This window comes from Tamandua tetradactyla, chromosome 7 (assembly GCF_023851605.1).
Source record: "Tamandua tetradactyla isolate mTamTet1 chromosome 7, mTamTet1.pri, whole genome shotgun sequence".
Taxonomy (NCBI): Eukaryota; Metazoa; Chordata; class Mammalia; order Pilosa; family Myrmecophagidae; genus Tamandua; species Tamandua tetradactyla.
In genome coordinates, this window is record NC_135333.1 from 121,491,615 (window position 1) to 121,501,699 (window position 10,085).

General features: G+C 31.2%; 1 pseudogene; it reads left to right on the forward strand.

The window, feature by feature from the left end:
• Positions 1–6,301: 6,301 nt before the first annotated feature.
• Positions 6,302–7,196, forward strand: LOC143690097 (olfactory receptor 6C70-like; annotated as a pseudogene).
• The last annotated feature ends 2,889 nt before the right edge of the window (positions 7,197–10,085 follow it).

Here is a 10,085-nt window from a genome sequence, read left to right on the forward strand (position 1 = left end):
CAACTATGCAAAGAAACAGGCAATTGCAACCCATAATAAAGAGACAGCACAAAACTATCCAAAATAAAAAATAAAAACCTGACCAAAAAAAAGAAGAATCAGTGTGCTCTGGGAAAATTCTATGGAGTCCAATATTTGTAACTGGAGTCAACAAGGAGAGAAGAGAAAGGGTAGAAGAGAAAAGTAAATAAAGGAATAATGCTTTGCTTTACATTTTAAAAGTTTATTGAGAAATAAAACTCAATAATCAAGCAGCTCTACAAAGAAACAGCACAAGAAAAATAAAGACCCCTGTACAAAGCCACAACATTACTAAATGATGGAAAAACCACCATAAACAGAAAATCTTATAAGCAGCCTGTGATAAAAAATAAACATTATGTAAAGAGGGACAGAGACATAAATGATATCAGAAATCTTATCTGAAGTACTGAATTAACTTTTAAGAAATGACATAGTGAATATAAAAAAAGATCAAGTAAAATGTAAAATGGAACACTAAAAGTCATTTAATTGAAGGCAGAAAAGGAAAAACAGGATAATGAACATGAGAGACAATAAACAATGAAAAATTAATAAAATGATAGATCTAAATTCATATATAAGCAATTAAGTTAAATTGCAAAATCAAACCAACTAAAAGACAGAAATTATAAGATTGGATTTAAAAACATAGCCCATCTTGTTGCTTGTATATGAGAAACTCAATTCTGCTATATTGATAGTGGGTCAGTTAAAACTGAAAGACTAAAAAGACAAATACCATGCACAGAATTATTAAAGTAAAGCTACAGTAGCTATATTAATATCAGACCACATAGATTTCAGAGCAAAGAAATTTGACAGGCAAATAAATGGATATTACATAATGATAAACTGAGTCAATTCAACAAGAAGACATATGGATTCCAATCATAAATGTACCTAAAAACAGTACATCAAAATATATGAAGAAAAAAATGAAGTAAGAAGTAGACAAATTTGCGATTATAATTGGTGGCCTCAATATTTTTCTCTTACTAATTTTATAGACTGGGTATGGAAAGGTAGACATGAACTAAACCGTGACCCACTCAATCAGGTGTAATTGGTGCTTATAGAACCATCCACACAACAACAGCAGAGTAGATACTCTTTTCATGTTCATATGGAAGATCTTACAAGACGAATCAAACCTTGGATGAAAAAACAAATCTTAACAGATTTTAAATAATTAAAATCATACAGAGGATGATCTCTGACCACAGTGGAATCAAAATAGAAATCAATAACAGAAAGATAGCAAGAAAGTCCCCAAACCCTTAGAAATTAAACAACACAATCCTAAATAATTTATACATTAAAAAAACAAGTCTTTTCGGAATTTTCAAAAAAAATAATTGAAATGAATGTCAAAGAAAATCTAATGAATGTATCAAATACTTGGGGCATAGCTAAAGTAGTGCTGAGAGAGAAAGTTGTAGTATTAAATGGTTACATTAGAAAAACATAAATACATAAAACAAAATATTTAATCCTTGACAATAAAAATTAGATAAAAAAGAGTGAAATAAGACCATGGCATACAAAAAAAGGCAAAGATAATGGCCAGAAATATGGGGTAGACACACTTCCAATGTGACTCTTTATCTGTCATCCCTATCTTAGGGCTGCCCTGTAATGCTTATTTATTGTTCTGTCTCCTCACTGAGACAAGTTACTGATATTTTTGAGATTAACAATTATTAGAAGGGTTTATCTCTGAACTCAGTTCAATTCAGCTTATCTATATGTCTGGCTTTATGTCAGAACCATACCCTATTGAACACTGTAGCTTTATAATAAGGTTTATTAGGAAGTGAGAGTCCTCCAATTCAATTCTTTTTGAAGATTGCTTGGACTAGGCCCTCCTTACCCTTTCAAATAAATGTGCTAATGGCCATTTCATTTCCTCAAAGAAGGCCATTGGAACTTGGATTGGGATTGCATTGAGTCTGTAAATCACTTTGGATAGAATTGACATCTGTTAGAAACAATATTTACATGAAGACAATGTCCTTTCATATATTTTGATCCTCTTTGACTTACTTTAGCAGTGGTTTGTAGTTTTCTGTGTACATGTCCTCTACATCCTTGGTTAGGTTTATTCCTAGCTGTCTTATTTTTTAGTTGCTACTGTAAATGGATTTTTTTCTTGATTTCCTCTTCAGATTGCTCATTGGTAGTGTACTGAAACACCACTGATTTTTACATGCTGATCTTGTGCCCTGTCACTTTCCTGAATTTGTTTATTAATTCCAGGGGCTTTGTTGTGGATTTTTCAGTATTTTCCATATATTGGATCATGTTATCTGAAAATAGAAAAATTTTACTTCTTCCTTTTCAGTTTTGATGGCCTTTAATTTATTCTTGTGCAATTGCTCTGGTTAGACCTTCCAGGTACAAGGTTTCGATAACTGTGGTTATAGTGGACCAGCTCATTTTCTTTCTGATCTTACAGGAGAAGATTTTATTATTTCACAATTCAGTAGCATGCTAATAGTGGGTATTTCATAAATTCCCTTTATCATGTTATGGAATTTCCTTCTATTCCTATTTTTCTAAGAGTTTTATCGTGAAGTCGTGCTATATTTTGTCAAATACCTATTCTGCATCAATTGATATGATCATATGGATTTTGTTTGTTCTGTTAATATGATATAATAACAAAAACACAAACAACTAGTTACAAAATGAACAAAAGACCTGAATAAACATTTCTTCAAAGAAGATATACAGATGACCAAAAAGCACATGCAAAGATATTCTATATCATTATTTATTATAGAAATGCAAATCAAAACCACAATGAAATACTATTTCACATGTACTAGAATAACTACCACTAAAAATTAAAGGAAAATTATGAGTGTTGGAAAGGATGTGGTGAAATAGGAACAGTCATTTACTGTTAGTAGTAATGTAACATGGTGAAGCTCCCTGGACAATAATTTTGTGTTCCTTCAGAAAGTATAGAAATACCATATTACACAACAATCCCACTTCTAGGTATATACCAAAAAAATTGATAGCAGGATATTTTACACCAGATATTTTACACTGATGTTCATGGCAGAAATATCCCTATCGCAGAAAGATGGAAGCAACCCAAGTGTCCATCAACCATTGAATGGGTAAACAAAACGTGGCAAAAGCACAATGGATTTTTATTCAGCAGTAAAAACAAACCAAGTTCTGATATATGCAACAACATGGATAAAACTTGAAGACATCATTTTGAGTAAAATAAGCCAAACACAAAAGGGGAGATGTTGTATGATCTCACTGATATGAAATAATAGAATAATGAAACTCAAAGAGTCAGAAACTATAATATAGTTTACCAGGGGAAGGTGTAGGGGTGGGGTGGGGGGCTAAATCTCAGATTATATAGAGTTTCTACTTGGCGTGATAGGAATGTTTGGCAATAGATGATGAGTGTAGTAGCACAATTTAGTGAACAAAATTAGCATTACTGAATTGTATATTTGAATGTGGTTAAAAGAGAAATTTTTAGATCATATATATGTTACTAGCAAACTAATGAAATATTAAAAATAAATTGTGCAACACAGAGAACCCCCAAATAAACCATGGATTATAGTTAATAGAAAAATTATAATTATATGCTTTCTTTTCATCAGTCGTAATAAATGTACTGCACTAATTCAAGGTGTTAATGTGGTGCTGGATTTATGGAAACTGTATTTTCTGCATGAATTTTCTGTAATCTTATAACTTCTCTAAAAAAATACAATAAAATGAAAAAAAACAAAAGGCCAGGTGTTGTTTATAAGATTCTTTTGATTATTTTTAATATTCCCTATTTCCCTAGGGACACTATCCTCTATGACTTTTCCCTTAGAGAAGCATACATTCTTTATAAATAATTGGCAACTAGTAAATATTTCCCAATTTTCAAGCTAATCATCACACCTATGATAATTTCTGTGAAAATTGGTGAGGTGTGGTTAATTATGCACATACATTATCTCAACTTATCTGGTAATGCAAAGAGAAGTTTGTTACAAATATTTATTATCCAAAGCATATCCAAGAGTAGTTTGCTAGAAATAATGATTATCCAAGACACAATAGTGTTCATATGTATGTAATAAAGAAATTTACATTATTAAAACATTTTGACTTTAGTTCTCTGCTTTGAATTAGCCTGAGATTTCCTTTTATGTTAATTTGCCTGTTAACAGAATTAAATATTGTTTATCAATGAATGTGCTCACCATTCATTATGGTTGATTCTTGCTCATGTACTCTAGGGGAACAAAGATGCCACCATATACTACTAAGGGTAAGTACAATAGTGTTGTTACTTTTTTTTAATATTGAGAATAATTACAAATACCATGTACATTTGAAGACAAGAGTGAATTGAAGATGACATTTTCTTATTTCTCTTTAAATAAAACATTAATCATTAATCATTTCTCATTTTATATTTTATGAATCCCAAAATGCAAGAGTATGATGTTTGATTTATGCATTTGTACCTTCAATTCTAATACTTTGTTAGTTTAAGCCAAACATGGCACCATATAAATGCAGAGGGAATGATGATTAGTCTATTGTTCTTTAGATAAAAAGTACTTGCTCAACTCTAGAAGTCAGACATAACAAGGTTAGAAGGTATTCTTTCTGTGGAATTGACTTTGTTTTTTATAATATGTGTTTAAAAATAGAAAAAAATAACTCATTGGAATTTCTAATTCTGAACACTTGTGAACAATGACAGCATATCATTGAGAACTATTGATTGCAAAGTTTGCATTGATTGCAAAGTCTGCAATGGTTGCAGAACTAATTCTGCTTCTAAGTTTGAAATTACTCTGATACCCACAATAAACCTATAGACATGTTTAACGAATTTTTCAGAATAGCAATTAGAACAAGGACATTAGGAAAAGAAACAATAACAAATTAAGATGAGATCAAGGAAGAAAAGATGTGATTGATGGCTTATTCTTAAGGTACATCCTTTCACCAAAAATCCGGGAGATTATTTAGTGAAGAATTAGTAGAAGAAGAGAAGAAATATAAAAATGATCAAGCAGTTATTTACCAAAGGGATGGAATGTTTTAATCTAAAGAATGAAAGTTTCCTGAATTCATGTAAGAGGAGCTGGGATAAATCAAATACAAGGACCAATATTAAATAGTCAATAAATTTTAAAGAGTAGAAAAACTTCAAAACAGGCTAATTGAATGCCAAATTTAATCAATGAAAAGAAACGTAATTTAAAAGAAAGAAATATTATTTATGACATGATATAGTTATTGTTTTAGCGCTTATATTCTCTGAAAATGGTTTATTTTGCAAATTGGGAAAGTGTGGTCAAATTATGAAGAAAATGATCTGCAAAGACAAAAAAGGTCAACGAAGTACATCACTAAATTTTTTAAGTTAAAAACATTACTCTAACATATCTAACCAGTTTTCTCAACTAACTAATATTTTTTTGCCATTATAAAAAGTAAATCAGATATAAGTTTGAAAACAATATGTTGGATTTTTTCATTTCTCTTGACATAATATTGTTAAAAATGACTTCATTTTTATTAAATTTATAAATGTATTATTTTTTATGCTATTGCTGAAAGAATATCTTTATGACTATTACTTTTGTATAGTATTACAGAACTCATACTTACATGCATTATATTAAGAGATGCATAAAAATAATTTCAATTTATGCACACTGCTTTGGAAATTTTCATCTAAAATATATTTAGAATATTTTTCATGAGAATATACATTTATCAATGTTGTCACTTCAAAATATATTATCTGAATGACTAAAATTTTATTTAAAAAACTCTGAAACAAGAAATTTTTATCTCATTTATTTAACAGCTGACCCAAACTGAAATTAACTGGAAGTTTATAAATAAGTTGAAAATCAGCTATCTGTGGTTTTCTAGGTCAATTCCAAAATTGAGAGGATTTCTCTAGAGAATTTAAATTCTTAGTGAAAATTTTCTGTTGCACAGTTCTAGATCATATATGTAAATTGCATGGAGTATTACATTGTAAGTGTGTATGTTTTTTTAATATGGGCCCCTTTGAATATTTTTCATGGAGCTAATGTGGCACACATAATTTCTAATTTTTTTGCTTTGTTTTTTTTGCATGTGCAGGCACTGGGAATTGAACCTGGGTCTCCAGCATGGCAAGCGAGAACTCTGCCTGCAGAACCACCGTGGCCTGCCTATAATTTCTAATTTTTGTAGCTTTTTTTTCTCTAGAATTTGACATCACAAAAAAGAAATGAACAACCATACAAAGAAGATTGAGTTTATCCTGCTGGGACTGACAGATAATGCTCAGTTACAGATCGTAGTTTTCTTATTTCTATCTCTAAATTACATATTGAGCATGATAGGGAATTTAACCATCATTGCCCTTACTCTGTTGGACTTCCATTTAAAGACTCCAATGTATTTCTTCCTTCATGATTTCTCTTTCCTGGAAATCTTATTCACAACTGCTTGCATCCCCAGATTCTTATTCAGCATTGTAACCAGGAAAAAGACCATTTCCTATAATGGCTGTGCATCTCAGTTGTTTTTTTTACATCTTATGTCCTATGACCGCTATGTTGCCATCTGCAAACCTTTGTATTATGCATCCATCATGAGCAGCAGACTTTGTCACCAGCTTCTACTCAGCTCCTGGGTAACTGGTTTCCTGGTCATTTTCCCTCCACTGATTTTGGGTCTTAACCTGGATTTCTGTGCATCAAATATCATTGATCATTTCATTTGTGACATTTCTCCTGTCCTACAACTTTCATGCTCAGACACACATTTACTAGACTTGATTGCTTTTTCATTGGCTTTGATGACCCTAATTGTCACATTATGTTTCTTATTTCTATATCATCAAGACAATTCTAAAATTCCCTTCATCTCAAGAAAAGAAAAAAGCATTTTCCACCTGCTCCTCTCACATGATTGTTGTCTCCATCACCTATGGAAGTTGTATATTCATCTACATAAAGCCATCAGCAAATGTAAGAGTTACTTTAAGCAAAGGGGTAGCTGTGCTCAATACTTCAGTTGCACCTTTGCTGAATCCATTCATTTATACTCTGAGGAACCAGCAAGTTAAAAAAGCCTTCCAAATGCTATTCAAAAAGACATTTTTTGCATCAGAAAAATAAGACTATTTATTGAAATAATTAACATGAAAACATAAAAGAAACATTGAGCAAAAATTAACTTGACTCTTCTAGTTTTTAGTTCATGTCAAATGAGTTCTTTATATCACTTCAGTCTGCCTAGGCTTAAAAATTATTTTTTTTATCTATTCTGAGTTTAACTTTCTGTTATTCCATATGAAAGCCTTTCTATGTTAAAAATATAAAACTGAAAAATTATCTTCTCAGTGGAATATATTTTTGGACAATATTAATGAGGGTTTTTAATTGCATTACAAGAATATAAATCTTTGGAGAGCACAGAAATCTTGAATAAATAATTTTTAAAAATTGTATGCTATTTTACTTAAAGTCATATGTTTGAAAAGCTCAGATAAATTTGAATTTTATCATCATTAAATATGCTCAAAATGTTCCAAGGAAACTTACCTGGAATAATATAGAGAATTATTTTGTAGAGGGATTATTTTTAATGCCAATTGTCAACATAAGAAAACAGTATCTCCTTTGAATGTGAATCATTTATTTAATTTGTGCAATTTTATCTTAGTATTTATATTGGCCATATTTTCAAAATTGCAGTGGAAAATAAATTAAGATTTAATATATTGCTTGTTAATTTTGCAAACAAATATTTTCAAGAACACAGAAAGTAAGTTTGATTTCTATATGTGTCAATGAATACATTGAATAAATCACAATATATGATGATTTTTATGACCTGTCTGATGATTATCAGTTTTTCATTCTGTATTAAGTTTTAAATACTAAATTATATTGAATATCATTGTCTTAATTTTTAAATAAATGACCTGTTTAAAGACACAATTATGTTTCATTTCTTCCAAAGTAGGGATATGAAGTTATCTATTTTGCTTTTTACCCCCAAGCATCAATTCATAGAACACATAGATTACAGAGCTTTGGATTATCCTGTTGAATGTGTTATTATGCCTATTAGTCCATTGTACCAATTGATTTAGTAGAGTGGTGTTGATTCAGCTATTAACACAAAAATATCTTCCTTACATTCTAGTGCTATTGGATTTTATCTATGTCTACATGATACATATATTTCTGTAGTTAATATTTGTGAAAATATTTCACTATTAATCTTAATGACCAGTGGGAATGTAAACATGAAGAGTTCAATAAACTTTAATGTTAGATTATTGGTGAGCTCGTTGATGTTCAAGATAAATTATAAGAAGCAATGTAAAGAAGGTAAATGCAAATTTAAAAATGAGATTATTTCACAAATATCAAAACAATGGTTGTTGCTGTTGTCTGCCTACAATAACTGGAGGAGATAAATGTATAGGTTAGTGTGTTAGATAAACTTCTGCACTTCATTATCTGTATAGCCATGTTGACTAAGAAATAAACATCCAACACCACCTCTGTGGCAGATAGTGTTCCTAAATGTAGTCATTTAGGAATCTCTCCATCCATCATAATTTCACAATATGCCATTGACACTTCTTTCAAGAAGTGGGACCAAAGTTTCAAGGTTTCCTTCTCTTGAATTTTGGAAGAAATTATTAACTCCTGCAACCAGTTAATTATGACAGAAAAGCTACTTTGTGATTCCAAGACTCATGAATAACTGTCTCCATTTTGAAACATTTGGCCTTGGAACCCAGCTGCTTTGCTCTGAAAAATCCCAAATTGATCCCATGGAGAGACTTCATGATGATCCACATATAGAGAGAAATGAGGCTACAAACTGACACCAGATTCAATTGCCAGACATGTGAGTGAAGATGTCTTCAGCGGATTCCAGCTCCCAGTCTTCCAGTCTTCCATGTGAGTCTCCACACATAATAGGACTGAGATAGGATCTGCTGTACTCTCTGTACAATTCCTTACAACAGAATCTGTGAGTTCAGAAAATGATTGCTTTAGGAAAAAAGTATTGAGGTAAATTTTAAAATAGTTATGTTAATCTGAGTAACAACCAACACTTACCAGATGTCATTTATCTTTATCTGGTCTACAGGAATTCCATTTATGATTGTTTTATAATGGAGGAATGGAGGTCTCTTTGGATAAAGGTGCTTATTATTGACCTTTTTTTTTAATAGATCCCAGAAGAAATTCTTAACTCAAAAGAGAAGTGTGCAATTGATGTGTGAGTCTTGACAGTCAAGAGGGATGCAGCTTACATGGGTTCACTTGTCAAAACCCACCAAAATGGACTCAATATATTTGAATTTTACTAGAAAATTGTAAATGATAATTGAACTCTGTGCATTAGTTTCACTTTAATCAGTGATTTCGGTTATCAATTCTGTAACTATTTTTTGTATATTCTAGATTTATGCAACTGAAGCATGGAAGAAAATGGAACCCAAGTTCCTCCTAGTAGGAGAATGGAATTTCAAATATGGAAAAGAGGAAGCCTATTAAGAATCTTGAAGAGTGTTGAATTGTAATTGGAAATATCAGTATGAATATACATATATGTATACATTTGTATTCCATTACATATATTTATAATTGGGGATCAAATCATATTCCCCACAGACACAATTCAATTCCTAACCCATGGACCAGTGGATGTGAAATTTGTTTGTAAATAGGACCTATGAAATCCCTATTAAGATGAGGGCAAGCTGAATCAAGCTTGGCCCTAGACCTATAAAACTGGAGTCCTTAATAGTAAAGTAGATTAGGACATGGAATAGAATCCATGCAAGGTTATGGATGGAGGCAAATCACTATGTGATGGAGACAGAGATTGTTGGGATGCTACAGCCAGAATGCTGCAGACTTTGGAGAAGGCATAGCCTGCCATTACTTAGATTTTTGGCTCCTAGCTTCAAAACTGAACTGATAAATTCCTATTTTTCAAGCCATTCCATCTTTGGTATTCATTATGTAAGCTTGGGA